Genomic DNA, 19,481 nt, shown 5'->3' on the forward strand with positions numbered 1-19,481 from the left:
AAACATTCTCAGAGATTCATTCTGTTTCCTAAGTGTTGTATCTCTGAAGACTGTTTCTTTACTTACAAAACCCACAGCAGCATTCAAAACTTCCCTATCCAAATTTATTCTTAAGGCCCGATGCTCAAAAAAAAAAATTCCCTATGTACCTTCTCTTTCCCATTGTCCTCCAAGGCCCTTAGCTACATTTAAAATATTAGGACTGCCTAGATGAGTTGAGGGATCTCACTGTATCATTATCTCATAGATTCCACTGGATATCCAAACATGTTTGTGTGGTGAGAAATGGTAGTCAATGACTATTGAAAATTTGAAAGTACTTCTCTTGCATTATTATTTTGCATTATTTTACCAGGAATTGGAAGACTGAGATTTTAACAAATTTTGAAACAACAGAAATATGTCACACTAGTAATTCTATGTGCTGTTCACTCTACAGTCCAGAGGAAAAGCAAATTTCTACTTTATTAAAAGATGATGGAGAAAATTGTTGGAATGTGATTGAAAACAAGTATCCTAAACCTTGAGAGGGCTTTCATGCAGGTCCAACTGATGTTTTAAAACAATGACACTCAATAATGTTGGTATCCTGAGAACTAAGAAGTGAACATGCTAGCGTCAAACTCCAAATAGACAGGCATCTACTGCATTATTAAAATTGTACCCTCTGTGAAGTCATCTGAGTATACTCAGGGGGAAAAAGAAGCCTTAAAATAGGTCATCTGGCAGCAGTCAATGACTCTCTGCCCTCTCCAAATATATGTTTGTCTCAGAGAAATATTTCAGTGACTAGCACTTTGTCATGGGGCTCACTTCTCATTACCATTTCAAATGCACTTTCCTTGCTCTCAGGTACCTCTCTGCTGCCCCAGGGCTTTGCCAAGACACTAAAAAGTTTAGTCTCCATGCATAATATACAACACAAGTTACTACTATGAATTTTTAACAGAGTTTTGCTTTATCACATCTCTTAGTCCCTCAAGATGCAAGAAGTGCAGTCTTATTTATTTACTTATTTACTTTCCCCCCTTTTATAATACAATCCTTGCCATTGCCCTGGGTGTATATTCATAATAAGAAACCTAAACAAAATTAGGACAAATGAAAACCTATGCATCTTAAGGCAATTGTCAAAACAAAAATAACTGCCTGGATGAAGATTTTATCAGAGGCAAAATGAGAGAAATAAATATTGTTAAGGGAGACATAATTACACCTGAATAGAGCAGTGCCATGTAATGCTCAATATAGCAACAGTTTCTTAGCTGCAAAAACGCTTAGTCAAAATGATGAGGTGGTTAGATAAGGTCTCTGGAGTCTGACTGCCACTGCCCGTATTGGTACACAGACATTGACACTTGTAAGCTGTGCTGCTTAGGTTTTATGTCTTACTTTTCTTTTCCATAAAATGGGAATGATGATAGTACCTTTATCATTTAGTGACTATAGATACTCACGTATAGAAAACTTGAGAAACAATGGCTATCAGATTTTTTGCAATGAATATTATATGCTTTATTATTATTAGTGCTTAAATATAATGAAAATGGTTGAACTGAGTTTGATTCAAAGCACATTATGGCTGAGTGCAATCACAATACATTATATATGCATTTAAAACTGACAAAAATTTAAAATGTACATTAAATAGCCAAAGCTTAATAAGGGCCACAAGCAAGTTCAAAGGAAATTATAAGTCCTGTATGACAGACTGAAATTAGTAAGACCAACATCTAAAAGTCACTTAAATATTACATGCTGAACATAATATAAAGGCCAAACCATTTCAAGTGGTATTATCAACAATTTTTAGTTAATTGATTTATAAGCACTTCACAAATGATCCATGGGTGTCTGGAGAAATGTTTCAGGGAAAATCACCACCATGCTTTTCAAAGTGTCTCTGCCCAGAAGGATAATGAGTTGAATGAACCATAAAATAAACCTTGAGCAGCATTGCTTAGTTTATGTTAACAGCGTTGTTGATGAACCCAAAGGACTCTGTAGGCCAATTCAGCTTTAGAATCCTTTGATTTGTCATGTAGTATTTTTTATATTTTTATGATATCATTTGTATATTCAAAACCTTTTATTATAATTCAGTTCAAATCTATGAAGAGTAACTACTTACAGAAGATTACTTTGATTTTTTTGTGGAAATGGGGATGGAATCTATTACTTCATGCAGACTAGGTAAGTGTTCTAGAAGTATACTCTACCTCGAATCCTATCTGTCCAATCTCATTTAGTTTTTTTCCCTCTACTTCTCTGCCTATAGTTACAGACAGTATTCATAATTTTAGATCATATACCCAAATATAAATGTACAAATAATATTTCATATTCTCCTATAGGCAAACCACTTTAAATCTTCGGGAGCTTTGACAGCAACTGGTGATTTTATCTGATGGACTTTTATAAGAGTCAGTATAAAACATGTTTTTCTCTCAACACATATATAACCAACTACCATGTCCTATATAAACCTGAGTACATATTAATATACATAGTAAACTAGTGTAATCTCATTGATCATTCACACTAGGTACTGAATCACATAGCTGTAGGTCCAGAAAGCTGGATAGCTCTAAAGCCAGAAAATCATATTGTTAAAATTAAAATGATTTCTGGGGTGTGACCAGAGGTTGTTCATTCATTTCCTGGCTGCCCAGACCTTAATAACCACACAGAAACTTCATCAATTATAACACTGCTTGGCCAATAGCTTATGCATATTTCTAGCTAATTCTTACATCTCAAATTAACCCATTTCTGTTAATCTGTGAATCACCATGTGGTTTTGGCCTACCAGTATGGTTATGGAAGGCAGTTCATGTGTTTCTCCTTTTGTAGCTTGACTCTTCTCTCTATATCTCTGTTCAGATTTCCTGCCTGGCTTTACTATACTAAGCCATTGGTTGAAACAGCTTCTTTAATAACCAATGGTAATAAAGCATACAGAGGGGAATCCAAAACATCATCTCCCCTTTTCTTTCTAAATAAAAATGAAGGTTTTAACTTTAACATAGTAAAATTACATATAGAAAACATATAACAGGTATCAAGGAAGAATTACAATTACAAAATTTATACCTATTTTATCTTCTGTCATAATTAAGGAAAACTATAACTATAATTATGATAAAAATGGGTTAATTTAAGATGCAAGAGTTAGCTAAAAATGTGCCTAAGCTATTGGCCAAACAGTATTGTAATTAATACAGTTTCTGTGTTATTATTCAGGTCTGGGTGGCTGGGAAACAAACGAACAGTCTCTGTCAAAAAATGGCACTAATGTGGGGCAAATACATCCACATAAATCCAGAGATAACTTGGCAAGTAGTTCTAGACACAAAAGAACAAAGTTAAGCAAGACTTCTTGATAGCAGCATTTTCTCTGGTAGACTCTGTTTGCTAGAGGTAAGCACGTCTCATTTAAGAGAGACTTCCTGACTCACGTTTATCTGCAAAATCCTTGCAGCTCTTTCAAGATGCCCCAACAGCCAACACTTAAATGGTGTTTATAAATAGCTGACAGCATGTTTCTTGGTGCTGGCAGGGACCTTGAAACTCCAGAGTTGTGGCAATAGACATGACTCCAGACAGTACCTCAACCATGAAGCTAGACTCTCAGAATGCTAAGCAATTGGGTGGATCCAGTTGTCAAAGTCACAACTTGAATCCTAGCCATATCACTTAGCAAATTAAGCACTCATGTGATCAGAAAAAGAGAGATATACAGTAAAGATAGATTTAGAAGAATAAAAACCTCTAAACAGTTTACAGAGTATTTAAAAATATATGTAGGCTTGGGATAGAAAAGAAAAAGAATAAAGTCCTTTAAGAAAAGAAAGAGAGTAGTTGGGTGTGGTGGCACACACCTTTAATCCCAGCACTTGGGAGGCAGAGGCAGGTGGGTGTCTGTGAGTTCAAGGACAGTCTGGTCTTCAGAGTGAGCTCTAGGACAGCCAAAGATACATAGAGAAACGCTGTCTCAAAAAAAAACCCTCAAAATTAAAAATGAAAATAAAAGAAATAGAGTTTAAAATAAAGTCACATAAAGATGCAAAAAACACAAAGAATCTGGATACTGTTTGTCATTATGTTCTCTTTGAATTGTTTGATGGCTGAGGAAGGAGCAACAACTGCCAAAATATATTTGATTATAAGTGCTTCTGGATTAATTCAATATATTCTGAAAATGGCCTGACTTCAATATTTAAGTCAGAAGATATGTTACTTTGGAGTAAAGGTTTGGCTTTTGTTTCCACAGGAAATGAGAGACTGTGGATTCATTCTGGGTTAAGAAAAATCAGGTTTGATCAAGGAAGACCCACTGAAAAATCTCCCAAAGTGCAGATGGCTGAGATTATTCAACATTTCAGAGCACCTCTGTTGCAGTTTCCTCTGAGTTCTACATCCAGAACAGCCTCAAGATTGCTGGTTGAGATGATTAAGTCTCACAGAATATTCTACTCAGGACTTGACCATAATCTTAAATTTTCTTTAGGTCCCCATAAGATTATCAATGTCCCCAGTCATCAGGAAGTATCCTAGAAAACTATACCTACATTCCCCCAAAATGGGTTATGTATGTTTGTTTTTATTTAGAGTGTTGGTTACAAGTTCTTACGGATAATGGTCAGGAAAAAAGCTAAACAAAGGAGATCAGATTCTGAGTTCTTATTTTGAAAAGAAAAAAAAAAGGAAGTACTATGAGACAATGGTCTTGTACCCTATAAAGGTCTGGGACTTATATTGGTTTAATAAAACATGTATTGGCCAGTAACCAGGCAGGAAGCACAGGCGGGACAACCAGAATAGGAGAATTCTGGGAAGAAGAAAGGCTCAGTCTGCAGTTGTCACCCAGATGCATAGGAAGCAAGATGAGAATGTCTCACTGAAAAAAGGTACCAAACCACGTGGCTAATACAGATATGGGTCAATTTGAGATGTAAGAGTTAGTTAGTAAGAAGCCTGAGCTAATAGGCCTAGCAGTTTATAATTAATGTCAGCCTCTGTGTGTTTCTTTGGCACTGAATGGCTATAGGACCAGGTAGAACAGAAGCCTCTTTCAACACTGGGAAATCCCAATGTCTATTCTAGCAAGCTGCTTCTGTCTCCTCATTTCATGTGTCCTCAACTCATCTTCTTTCTTAGTTTTAGTCCAAACCATTATTAGAATCACTGGAAAAAATCTAAAATTACTACCTTATCTCCAAAAGTATTCACACCTCACTGAATCTTAGTTGCTAACTATTTCTTAGTTGCTAAACAGAGCTTTTGTTATGCAAATACAATCACTTCAGTTGTGAGTCCCCACTAACTTCTGAATAAAATCTGATACAGAATATCCATTGTAAAGAAGTCCTTGTCTTCTCTAGCCTCATTCCCACCCCTACTCAAGCACCTTTCTCCTTTCTCATGCTGAACAAGCCTTAATTTCTCTAATAATTCCATAGTGTTACACTTTTGACTTTTTCCTTATGTAAATAATATTCTCTGAAATATCCAATCAGTCTTGTCAGACTCCTCAGTCTATAGGTGCTACATAGTAAATGTCTTCTGATTTAAAAATAAAGGATGATATTTTTTTGTAAAATTAGAGAATTCAGGTGAACAGCAGAAAATACAGCAATCTTGTATGCTAAAAATGCTATAAAAGATACATTTGAGGCTTATGTTTCTAAAAATTGTTTTTTCAGCCTTGACCTTTCATCTGTGAAATGTTGCCCAGTGAGCAGATCATAATTATGAAATATAATGTTTATATATTAGGTAGTATAATCCTTGCCATGCTCATTAAATATACATTGGCTGATATTTATAAATGTTTTATATATATTACAAAATGTTCAAATACATTTCTGCCCTATGAATGAAGTCATTATAATATTCTTCCCTAGTTTTTATTAACCTCTTAGCCTAAGTGTTAATCTTTTCCATCCTTTTGGGAGCAACAGGACACATTCTCCACATTAGCTTCTAGGAGGTCACTGATTTGTTTCCAGTTAGTCTGGTCACTGAGACTTGGCACAGAGTTACCTTCATAAATGATTAAAGTTAATGCGAAATATTAAAATTAAAGAAATAGCAGCAAAATCTGTGCCCTACAAGTGAGAAATGATCATTGGTATATCTTTCCTCGGGAGAATCATCCCGTTTAACCGTTCATTAAAAGTAGCTCCAGGAGGATGGTATACAATTGGGATTTTGAGAAGGAGGCAGAGTTGTGTTTAAAATATAAAAAATATATGATATGAACTATGTTAATGATTATGGCGATTTTTCCATGCAGCAATCTTATCAGAATCATAGGTAACTTTGTGACATTTTAAAAAATGCAATCAGATGAACTTTTAAAAAATAAATCTATGGTATAATATTGATGATATACAAAGTAACTTTACATTAAGAATATTTTTTCTTAAGCTATAGTGTGCTACTCTGTATGCCCACATAAATGCTTTCCATAGCAAATATATTAAAATACATTTGTAATCAATTGGAAAATAATTACATTGCTTTTAATAATGCTCTGACTATCATTTATTCCCTTGTCAGCACAGTACACATTGCCATTAATTGCTGAACTTGTCTCCAACCTTCCTTAAACTCTTTATTTCAAACTTTTATACTTTCCCTTTCTTTCTCCTTCTACTTTCCTACTCCTCATATTCTTCATTTGAGAACTCTTTACTTTAATCATTGCCATTTATATAACAAGCACAATATAGTCTTGGTTCTTTCTTAGTAGGGAAGTAGTTTCTTTGTATTTTTTCTAAAACAATGTACCCAATCTCAGGAAAATCTATCGTTGTGGAATATTAGTTAAAGATGTGTTATATTCTTTTATGTGTGGAATATTTGTTTAATGATGCAAAATTGTGTTGCAATCCTTTATGTTGCATTCATTTAACTCTGTGAAGCTGTGTTACTTTGCCGGTCTAAAACACCTGCTGATTGGTCTAATAAAGAGCTGAATGGGCATTAGCTAGGCAGGAGAGGGATGGGTGGGGCTGCCAGGAAGAAAGGCTAAATAGAAGTAGAAAAAGAGAAGATGGAGGAGCAAGAAAAGGAGGAGAGGAGGATGCCAGAGGAGCAGTCACTAACTACATAGCCAGACAGTGAACAAGAAGAAAGGAGAAGAATTAATAAGAAAAGAAGGAAGAGAAGAAAGAGGTGGGAGTGAGAAAAGGAGGAGAAAAGGACATCGAGGTCCATCCACTCAGACACACAGCCAGCTATGGAGTAAGAAGTAAAAAATACTATCTAGAATAGAGAAAGGTAAAAGCCCAGAGACAAAAGGTAGATAGGATAATTTAAGTTAAGGAAATCTGGCTAAGACCGGGTATTCATGTTAAGAGTAAGTCCGTGTATTTGGGAGCTGGGCAGTGGGCCCCCAAAGAGCAAGAAAATGTAGCCTAATTACCTAATAACCTAAATATTCTGTTAGACCATTTTTTTGGTGTGTGTGTGTGCGTGTGTGTGTGTGTGTATGTGTGTGTGTGTGTGTGTGTGTGTGTGTGTGTTTCTGGTTGTTGTTTTACAGGTTCATAGAAGTAGACAGCTTCCCTCCTTAATATCTGGATTTTATAGTTCTCTGTGTTATTTTGTATTCTAGACTGAGAATTAAAATCTCAAAAAAAAATTTAACAAGAACCCTGAAATAGCTTTTGCTAGTAATCAAATCTTTGTACTTACAGATGATGATATTGAAGCTCTAATAAATGAAATGACTTCCTTAATAAAACCGAGAGCATCACATGGCCTCCTGGTTAATTACTGTTTGATCACTGTTTTCTTCTTCACTTAGATTTCCAAGTTTGTTCCTTTGTACTTAGTTTGTTTTGGATTTATTGTGAAATGTAATTCTTTTGCTATTGATTTCAGCTTGCTAGTCCTATGAATTGTGAGGTTAATTAGATTACATTCCTGAACTTTTCACTGGCTTTAGTTTGCTAGAATCTAAATCCTTGATGGAGCTTTAAGTTTTGCCATCCAAATATGACACACACACACTATATTTTCTGTATTATTATCAGGTCAATTGGTTTAGTGTCCCAGAATTTTATAAAATGGAGTTAGCAAAATATCACTTGCTTCATGGTAAGACAATTATATGTAAAAGGTGAATATGGCTTTATGGGCAGGAGGAGCAAATGAAGAAATATTCTCTGAATCAGTAAAGTATGGAATGGCTTACATTCAAACCATATAAATGTTGCATCTAAACATATCAGAATGACATTCATCCATAAATCCTAAGTAATCACATTGGAGTGAATGTGACATGACACCCACTATATCTGTGTTATCTGATGGCCCATGGTTTGGCTAAGGTAATTACTGGAAGTCATAAAGATGACCTCACCTGATGGTCATAAGGATATGGACAATGGAAAAATGTTTCAAATATAACAGTTTAATTATAGGTTAGACAGGAACAAGAGGTCTAAAGGGTTTTTTACAACTTTACAAATGTAGATACTAATTGCTACCTAGTTAGGTATCAAAACCGAAATTGCACTGCCAAATCCTTTCATATTATAAATATATATTGGAAAAGTATGCTTTATGATCTTCTTCACAAACAGACAATATATAACTCATACTTACAGACAATAAAATAAAACAGGATAAAACATGAGCAGGGATGCTCCAGGCATAACTCAAAAGTGCTTAACTTGTGTCACTGGAGAAAAGAGCAATCATCTGGCTAGATAGAAAGATTTTACCATTAGATGGAAAGATGGACCTGGTAATACAAATAAATAAGAAAATAAATAAAAGTAAGTTTTGTGCTGAAGCTAAAGAGAAAAGAAAATGTATCTCACATCTGTATAAGAGCAAAGAAACATTTGGGCCTATAATCATGAAGTAATTTTTTGACCAAAATGCTAGGGGTGGCCAGGAATCAGTTTTTAAAAATTCTGTGGCACTAACATGAAAAGTCCTAAACGTTGAAAACCAACACACACACACACACACACACACACACACACACACACACACACACATACACACACACACACACACACACACACACACAGAGAATCATATGAAGTAAACACGGCGAGATGGTCACCTAGGTTTAATTCTAGTTGCAGGAACAAAAAAGTCATGCTTTATACACTTTGGGAGCTATGATTGAAATGTTTCATACAGGAAAAAAAATGAAGTGTGTGTGTGTGTGTGTGTGTGTATGTGTGTGTGTGTGTGTGTGTTGTGTATTAGAGTACCTCAATATATAAAATTATAATAGAAAGTTGATTAGTGTCATTTTTAGCTCTGTTCATGTAACAAAAATTTTATCAGTTAGACCTAAAAGTGCCATATTTGAAACAGAGAGATTACTGAGATATCTTTACAACTGTTTTTCTAAGTAAAATACTTCAGTGACCACTTCAGGTATGGGCCAAAATAAATAGTATTTTAAAACATCTGGCCTATGCATTCAGATTCAAACAACCTTGATCCATTCTGTCAAGTGATTGGACCTTATCCTTTTGGGCCATCACAAGTGAAGAAGGCCCTGCTGATTTTAGTTCTGATGATAGTAAATCCTTGATGACTGAGAGCTGAGTGACAGGAATGGACAGAGTACAGAACTGCAGACTTGAGAATTCAATCTTTTCAATGCCTTCTTACATGCTGGATAGTGACATGGCTTCTCAGGGCCTCCTTCTTTCCATCTTTCAAACAAGGGTAATAGTATCGACCACCAAATACTACTTTTAAAAATGTATTTCTGTTCTTAGACATATACTAAACTAAACACAAGGTGATACAGAACACCCATATAATAATGATGCCACCTGTCCATCCCTTTGGGATTCCCATCAAAAAATTGTTTGGGGAAAGATGCAAGACTGATTTGATAGTATGGGAAATTTGAGTCCTACAATGTGACGATAATTAGGTATTATAATTCACAATGAGACTCAATAATGAACATGGAAGGAACTCTAGAAACCAGTCAGCCATAAATGACGGATGGCTGAGTGTGTAGCTCAATGGAACAGTATTGCTGTAGCATGCAAAGAGCTCTAACTTCAATCCTTGGTCCCACAAAAAAGAAATTATAAAAATATTATAAAAATACTAAAACAGTGTTCTTCAGCCTGGCATGGTAATATGTAAACCCAGCTACACTGGATGTTGAAAAGGGAGAATTACAAATTAGAAGCTAGTCTGGGCAAGACTTTGTCTCAAACAACAAAATAAGATGTGAAAATTGTTTTAGATGGACTGTTAGTTTTTTCTCGATGCTCTGACAAATAATTTTGTATTTGTCAATAAAAAAATTGTATTTGACAAAAAATACTTTCAAAACAACTTATGGAAGAGAGGGCTTTTTTTGCTCACTGTTTGTAAAAGCCTACGGTGATGGGGAAAATCATAGATGCGGGAATGTGAGAATGTTCGGCCCTTGGCCTCCACAGTCAGGAGGGGAAAAGGGGTGAAGGAATGAATGGAGGAATGGTGTTATTCAACTTTTTTTTTTCTTTTATCCATGCAGAACCTTAGACCATGGCAAGATGCCACTCACATTCAGGATGGGTCTTTATGTCCTCAGTTAAGTTTTTCTGGAAACATTTTCACAATTATCCTCAAATGAGTATTTCCATGGAGATTCTAAACACATTCAGGTTGACAATGAAGATTAGCCATGGTTAATAGAACTAAATTCTTAAGTGCCCATTTGTATATAACTGCACAAGATTAAAAGACAGGAGATACCATATGGTTGAAAAATTATTTAATTCAGCAAGCACACATAATCTAATGCTTCTGAAGTGCTCTATATTCTAAAAAGTCAGAACAAGTGTTAATCAGAACATGATTGCCCATTTGATGACCCAAGTGAAACTCTAGTGGCTTAATAATAATACAATTTGGTAAAGTAAAGCAAGAATACTTGACTGTTTATTTATACATGTACAGACATTCACATAATTTTCTAATAAATAACCATCCTTATGATAGTTTTATAATGCATGGTTATGCAACATAATTTTAGTTAGGTAATAATATGTTATGGCTAAGTGTCTATGCCACTTTCCTTTTACATTTCATTTTCAATTTCTAGAGCAGAACAGGAGTGATATTAGAATATAATTTACTGTACTTATTTCAAGGTCATTTACACTTACGTTAATCAAAATAAGAACATAGTTACCATGAAAAAGGTATTTCTATGCTCAAAATTACCTCCAAAGATTTTTGTACTTGAGGGTTTAGAAGAGTAAAACCCTGTCATGTAAGAATACTTTTTTTTAGCAAAATGGCAACAAGAAAAATAATGAGAAAATAGAAATAGTTCACTTTCTCTAAGCATCACCTCAGTTGGGTGGATTATGTATCCACCATGTGTTTCTCTGTTGATAGAAAACACACACACACACACACACACACACACACACACACACACACACATTTAGATGAGCATAGCATATTTTGTTCTTTTGGTTAAAGAAAGGCAAAAATAGAGGAACAAATAAACAAGAAATAGAATTTAAACTAAAGCCAAATTCAGCTACAATATTGAGGGAACTTGGACTCTGTAAATGAAAGCAAGGACTCCTACAAAGTAAAACGGCTTCCTCAGCAAGCAACATGTGTTCCCTGTTATTAAGACAGAGTGGACAAAACTCAGCACAGAGGAGTATCAATCTTGAACAATTGCTTTTTGCACCATTCCTGGTAACCTGAGGCTTCTTAAAAGCTATACATGCAGAGCATAGGTTATGACCTATCTTGCTATGCAGGTAAGTAATCCAGCTACCGTGCCTTTCGCATTTCTCTCCCGCATTCTCTCATTCTCTCTCTCTCTCTTTCTCTCTCTCTCTCTCTAGTCTGTATGCGCGTGTGTGTAAGGGGGGGGAAGAGGGAGGATAGTTCTATGCACATAGTATCAAATCAAATCAAATCAACATGCTACTTACTGTTCTACTTTTCCTTTTGCCTTTGGTCAAGCTTGGTCAATATTCACTACATATTTTATTTACCGTGGAGACTCCCAAAATGTTGTCTATTTACTGAATATGTCATAATATAATACTAACACTATCTTGATAATGAGACCTGCCAGATGTTATGTAAACTCCTAGAACATCTGTAAGCATTGCTCTGATACCTAATTTTGACTGGATTGACAGACGGCTAGATGATTAATAAGGCACATTTAATGAACATCTGTGGGGGTGTTACCAGAGATGATTTTGAGTATAGTAGCAACTTTTGCATGGTAGCTATGTTGTTATTTTGATCAACAAAGTGTAAATCACCTTGAAATAGATACAGCAAATCATATTTTAACATCTCTCCTGTTATGCTAGAGAAACTGAACTGAAAATTAAAATGTCATATTAATTTTGGCATAATAATTACCTAACCAAAAGTAAGCAAACAGGGGAGACCTCTCCTCATTGTGGTTTGAGCCATCCGCTAGACTCTTCCTCCAGACTTGATGAAAAGAGAAAGAAGGCAGAATGCGAAAGGAGACTGACTTTCTTTTCTGTGTCTCAGCATGAGGTAAACAACTTTGCTTCACCACTCACTTTTAACAAAATGTTTGGCTTCATAACGGCCCAGAAAAGGCCATTTTAATTGGATTTTTCAGGTGTTTGTCTTCAGTATATGGTAAAACTGATTAACAAAAGCCTGTGAGGGCAAATCAAAACTACATGAAGTGTCTTTGGCTCATCACTTTTTTTGGTGTCCTCTTTCACCACATACATAATAAGATTGTTTTCTACTCAATTAGTCCTAGAGAATATGTATAAGTTTGCAGCGTTTGATGTCATACTTCTACTATCAGGGATGGACACGGGCAAACTTTTGATGAAGGTTTCCCTCTATCATGCCACAGCTGAATGTAAACCTGATATTTGTTTTTCATCTTTTGGAATTAGTTGCCTCTTGATTTACTGCAGATAAACTACATATTATGATCCATTGTCTAGAATATCTTCTAATCCAACTATATGCTCAATATTTGTAAAACCAACATGTTTTCTAATGAAAATCGTTGAAGGCTAGAAACAAGTCCTCAGAGCTCTCTACAGTAGGTGGAGAAGTCAGATGCACTCATGGCCTTGAAATAGGCGAGATCAAAATGAAAATATAAGTAGTCTTTCCTCATAGGCAGTGGAATATGTTGCTAATACTTGATTTATAAAAAGTAAGTTAATTTAGCAGTTGAATCACAATAATATGTGTAAACTCAAACTGCCATAGCGAACTCCCATAGAGGGCGTGGCTTAAACAAGAGGTATTTATTTCTCAGCTTTGAATGTTTAAAATGTGAGATCAGACCTGGCGGTGGTGGCGCACGCCTTTAATCCCAGCACTCAGGAGGCAGAGGCAGACAGATCTCTGTGAGTTCAAGGCCAGCCTGGTCTACAAGAGCTAGTTCCAGGACAGGCTCCAAAAGCTACAGAGAAACCCTGTCTCGAAAAACCAAAAAAAAAAAAAAAGTGAGTTCAGGATACTATCAAAGGTCAGATTTCAAGAGATAGATTTCTTTGCTTGAGGATAGCTTTCTCCCCATCTTAAGAAACAAAACAAAAACAAAAGAACAAAGAAAAAACTGATTCAACATGTAGTAGAAAGAGAATTCTGATATTCCTCTTTTCATAAGCACAAATACTCCATTACAAAGACCTCACCTAAACTTGATTACCCACAACATGTTCCATATGTACATATATATAGATATAGAGATATTTAGGTTTATATATAAATATAAAAATATAGCCTGCTTAGTCCAGTTTTGTGGTTTGTGTGTATATGGTTTCAGGGCTGACCACTCTGTATTGAAAAACTCTCAAGGGCCTCATCCCTGGGAAAGGCTAATTCTTCTCCCTGATGTCATTACTAAAATCCTAATTAGCTTTCCAGGGTTAGTGATGTCATGAATCTTGGAAGAGAATCTACTAGCATTACATTGGTAAACCAACATATCTCCTCACTACATTCTAATTCTTACACCCACAGATAAATGTAACAACCACCCCTCATCATAAAAGCTTCACTTCGCAGCAAATGGAGACCATCAGAGAGAGACCATCCTGGATACAATGCAGAGATCAACACATTATAGGGAGCAGAATCCCAACAAGTGAATCTATATCACAGATCCTGCATCTCTGGCTCAGGGAACATTACAAAAGAGGGGATAAGGAGAGTATAAGAGCCAATATACCAGGAAGTCTGCTACAAACCACTCTTCTAGAAATGGCTGCATCAAAATAACTGGAACAATGGCGGTATCAACAGACACATTTATGTGGATGGGAACAATTTTGACAGGATCCCATCTTTCATGATTTTTAACTACTCCACATAGATAGATTACAACCAGCCTTTCACCTGGAGAACTGCTTATTCAAGTTTACCTTGCTCCTAGGTCACGTGGGAATTGTAAGTCATGTTCGAACTCAGTATCTTGGATGGGCATAAATTTTGAATTTCTGTGTCTGTCTGTCTGTCTCTTTCTTCCTCCATCCCTCCTCACTCCTGTGTGTGTGTGTGTGTGTGTGTGTGTGTGTGTATGCGTGTGTGTGTGTGTGTGTGTGTGTGTGTGTGTGTGTACGTGCATGTTAGTGAGGGTATGCATATACCATTGTGCATTTATGGGGGTCAAAAGACAAGCCTGGGTGTTGTTTTCATTTTCTTCCTCGTTTGGTTTAGAATCTCTTTGCTCCTCTGTGTACAATAGACTAGCTGGCTTGCCAGCTTTGGGGCATTCTAGTGTGTCTCCTTCCCATTTTACCACAAGAAGTTCTGAGATTACAGACGTGTGTTAGGTCAGCTTTACTTGAATTCTGGGGATTTGACCTCAGGTCCCGACGCTTATTAAGCAGGTGTTTTCACCCATCAAACCATCTTGAGAGTCAGATTTTGTATTTCTAAGATGTTACTGGTACTTGTTTGTGTCCACCCTTTAAGAAACAAGCAGCAAGCAGCAGCTAAACTTCCTTGACTTTATTTGCAAGAACTTGCATTAAATATATTTTGTAACATTACTTTCTTGGCTACAGCAATGTCCCATATTCAGAGCATCACAGAAACATCTTTAGTTTGACGTTTGACACAAGAAGCAGAGTAGTTTACTATGCCTTGGATAGCATGAGTGATGAGTGAGGATCTTTTTTTTTTTTTTCTTTTTCGAGACAGGGTTTCTTTGTAGCTTTGGAATCTTCTTCAAACTCGCTCAGTAGACCAGACTGCCTGAACTCACAGATCCACCTGTCCATGCCACCTGAGTGCTGGGGTTAAAGATGTGCACCACCAACACCTGGCTAATTGATCACATGATTGACTTGGGACCTTAGAGTTAAGCAAGAAAACACCCTGGGCCATATGACATTTGTGAATGTAGGTTACTTACAAGGTGTACTTTGATGTGTATGGTAGCAGATGTAGTCAAGATCCTAGAGAATGTAGAATGGAATTTCAGTCTAAAGGATTCATCAAAGTATAGCAGGGTGAGAGGATATGGGTGGGTAGAGGAAGGAAAAAGGAGAGAGTACTACACTCTAGGTATAGCAAAATGACTGTACAAATTCTTATGAGTAACTATTTTTTGTAAATATATAACTTAGCTATGTCTATAGCTTTCACAGAACATATATTCATAGCTAAAGGAAAGGGTACTACATATTTCAGACCTTGTAAAAATAATATATATGTTCTTTTTTTCTTTCTTGGAGGAAGTAGCCTAGAACATTAGAAAATATATGCCCTGTGTCCTACTAGGTGTAAGTCTTACCCACGATACAGTGCATAGGGAAAAGTGTCCTTTTGTCCTGCTAGGAAATTGCTGACCTGCTTTTTTGATTGGGAAGAAAAATGCCATCAGTGGGTGACAAGCGGCAGGCGGTGACTACTGTTTCTTTAAAGACAACATATGAAACACTGAAAATTTATTTCCCAATAAACTTGGTTTTCTAAGCTGAGCCACAAAAACATGCCATACAATAAAAACATAAGGACCAAGGATACTTCCAATTGCCATTAAATATAATTCAAGGGACGTGATTCACTGTGGCTCAGGTGCAGGTTTCCTATCAATACAATTTATAAGGGTTCAGCGTCTAAAATGATACTTCTATGTGACAGTGATTTCCTTTTTTATTTTGTTTTTCTTTAAGTTTCCTACAATATTCAGTCACAGTTATCAGTGCATCAACTGGATGAAGGTGACGCCATAGTATTTCGTTATCTACTTCCTGTGGTATCCTTGGATTATCTTTCATAAGCATAGTTAACAATGAGAACAGGAAAATAAATTAATTCAAAGAAAAGGGTTTATCAAATGCCATCTTCTGAGAGCTGCATTTTTATTAAACATGAATAAAATAATCCTTTGAAAAGAGATGTGGTTATTGAGAATTACCCCCTCACTGCATAATTAATTCCACTGTCTTTAAATTATTAATTTTTTCATGGTATACTTTTATAAGTAAATCTGTTCCTGGTTTGCCAGATAGATATACTTAAATTTTTTGAGACATAATTGAAGTTGTAGAAGGAATTAATTTCAAGAAATGGATTAAAAGTAATGATGTGAAATTACCATGGCAAATGCTAAAATAAAAATTGTACAGTTCAATAACGCTGCTATTAAAGATGATGTATCTAAACCAACATTTCCTAATACGAGAGAAGGTTAGTGTTTTTAAATAAAATAATTTGGTATATAAATAAATTTGGGGAGGTTTGTGTTAAACCTATTTGTAAAGAGGTCTCATTATTAACTTAAACTGCTAATAATATTACCAATCACTAAGAAGGAAAATGGTTTTTGATACCTACTTTCTTGAGTTCTTTGTATATTTTAGACACTTCAGTCCTCTGTCTGAAGTGGGGTAAGTGAAGATTTTTTTCCCATTTTGTAAGTTGCAGTCTTGTCTTGTTGATTGTGTCCTTTGCCTAACAGAAGCTTCTAGTCTCAAATAAAAATATCAAAAATTCCAACTAAAAATGGGATACAGATCTAAATAGAGAATTCTCAAGAGGGCAATCTCTAATGACTGAAAGGCACTTAAGGAACATCCTTAGTTATCAGGGAAATGCAAATCAAAACGATTCTGAGATACCACCTTACACCAGTATGAATGGTTAAGTTCAAAAACACTAATGACAGCTTATGCTGGAGAAGATGTGGAGTAAGGCAAACACACCTCCATTCCTGGTGGGAGTGTAAACTTGTACAACCATTTGTAAATCAGCATGGCAATTTCTCAAAAATTGGGAATCAATCTACCCCAAGACCCAGCAATACCACTCTTGGGTGTATACCCAAAGGATGCAGACCACAGGACATTTACTCAGCTATGTTCATAGCAGCATTATTTGTAATAACCAGGATCAGGAAACAACCTAGATACTCCTCAGCTTAAAAATGGATAAAAGAAATATTGTACATTTATACAATGGATTACCAGTCAGTGGGGGAAAAAAAAACAAAACAATGACATCTTGAAATTTGCAGGCAAATGGATGAACATAGAAAAAAATCCTGAGTGAAATAACCCAGACACAGAAAGTCAAGGACAGTATATACTCACTCATAAGTGGATATTAGACATAAAACAAAGGATAACCAGCCTACAGTTCACAACCACAGACAGGAAAGAAAGAGAAATCTAGGACAGACATACATGTATTTCCCCAGGAATGGGAAGTAGACAAGATCTCCTTAGTAAATTGGAAGCATGGGGAGAGGATGGATGGTGATAGGGGAGTGGGGAGGGGAGGAGGAGAGTTTGAGGGCAGAAGGGGAGCAGGGAGGAAAACATGAGAAATCAAGAAGATCGAGTTGGGTAAAGGACAGTGAGGGAGAGCAAGGAAAGAAATACCTTGAAAGAGGGAGTCATTGTGGGCTTAGGGAGAAACTGCCACTAGGGAAACTCCTAGGAAACCACCAGGATGACCCCAGCTAAGAATCTAAGCAATAGTGGAAAGGGTACTTTAACTGCACTTGCTCTGTAACTACCTTAATTGTCATCATAGAACCTTCATCCAGCAACTAGTGGAAGCAGATGCAGAGATCCACAGCTAAGCACTGGGCCAAACTCCTGGAGTCCAGTCACAGAGGGGAAAAAGCGACATTAAGGGCAAAGGGGTCAAGACCATGATGGGGATACCCACAGAAATAGCTGACTTGAGTTAGTAGGAGCTCACTGACCCTGGATTAACAGCAGAGAAACCAGTATAAGACTGAATAAGGTCCTCTGAGTAAGGGTGATAATTTTGTGGCATGGGCAGTTGGTGTGACCACTAGCAGTGAAACCAGTATTTATCCCTAGTACACGAATTGGCTCTTTAGAGCCCATTCCCTAAGAAGCGATACCTTGCTCAGCTTAGATGTTGGGGGGGGGGGCTTGTTTCTGCCTCAAGTGATATGACAGACTTTGTTGAGTCCATGAGAGGCTTCACCCTCTCTGAGGAGTGGATGGCAGGTAGGATGGGGAGGAGGTGGGAGAAGTGGGATGACGGAATGCGGGGCGCCATCCTGTCCAGCAGGAATGAACCCCACCAAAAACGAGAATTCCTTCTCTGGTCACATCTTTATTTGGAGCATTCCCTTGAGGAAAATTGGGGGAAGGGACGATAGAGCAGGGACGAGAGAAAGCTTAGAGAGAGAGCGTTGGGCCCCGAGGCAGCTGCTTTTAAACGGCGGAGCAGCCTGAACGCTGTCCCGATTGGTCAATGCCACTCTGCTGGTCTGAGCATGTGCAGGCAAGGGTGCAGGCAGGGGTGCTCAGCCCCACGTGGCTACCTCCAAACTGCAGGACCACCTGTGCCTCCAGGTGGCTCCCAACATCTCCCCCTAATTATTGTCTTTAAGAGCAATAAGGCAAAACTATTTTCCAATCTGGTCCCCACCTAGACGCAGCATGCCAAGGATATCTGCTCCCACCCATCCCCAAGGAGGGAAAAGGCAAAATAGAGTCAGAGATAAGAGGTTGCACAGGGTGTTGCTCAAGTCGATGGTGTGAAACAGCTGCTCTTGACACCGCCCAGAAGGTCATCTCTGCTGTCTCCGCACGAATCTTTTACAGCAGGACACTCAGCATCCATTGGGTCATCTTCTTTATCTCTCTGGTCGGTCTCGCTGGCATCCAGATGTATGTCAGCATTCCTAGAAAAACATAAACAAAACTCTCCTCCCAAATTAACATTTAAGAGTATTAAAAACTCTCAGTGTAAAAATTCAGCACAATCAGTACTGGAAGTAGGCTGGTTTTGAACTTAGAGATTTGCAGGTCTCTGTTTCAAAAAGCAAATCTTGTTTGCCTGTACCAGCAAAATTTTGAATTAAAAATTAAGTGTAAAGAATGCAAGAGAAATCCTTTCTCTGGGGGAAGCTGTCACTGGTAGTGTAGTCCCCCTCTATTGTTTAAAAACCAAAGCAGTTGTCACTGGGAATTGAACTTAGGACCTTTGGAAGAGCAGTCAGTGCTCCT

The 19,481-nt window shown here is 36.9% G+C and overlaps 1 protein-coding gene across 1 annotated transcript in view; it reads right to left on the reverse strand.

Moving 5' to 3' along the window:
• Tenm1 (teneurin transmembrane protein 1) overlaps window positions 1-19,481 on the reverse strand; it is an 819,764-nt gene that overhangs the window by 451,297 nt on the left and 348,986 nt on the right. The gene's annotated exons all lie outside the window — the stretch shown is intronic.

This window comes from Myodes glareolus, chromosome X (genome assembly GCF_982192425.1).
Source record: "Myodes glareolus chromosome X, mMyoGla1.1, whole genome shotgun sequence".
NCBI lineage: Eukaryota > Metazoa > Chordata > Mammalia > Rodentia > Cricetidae > Myodes > Myodes glareolus.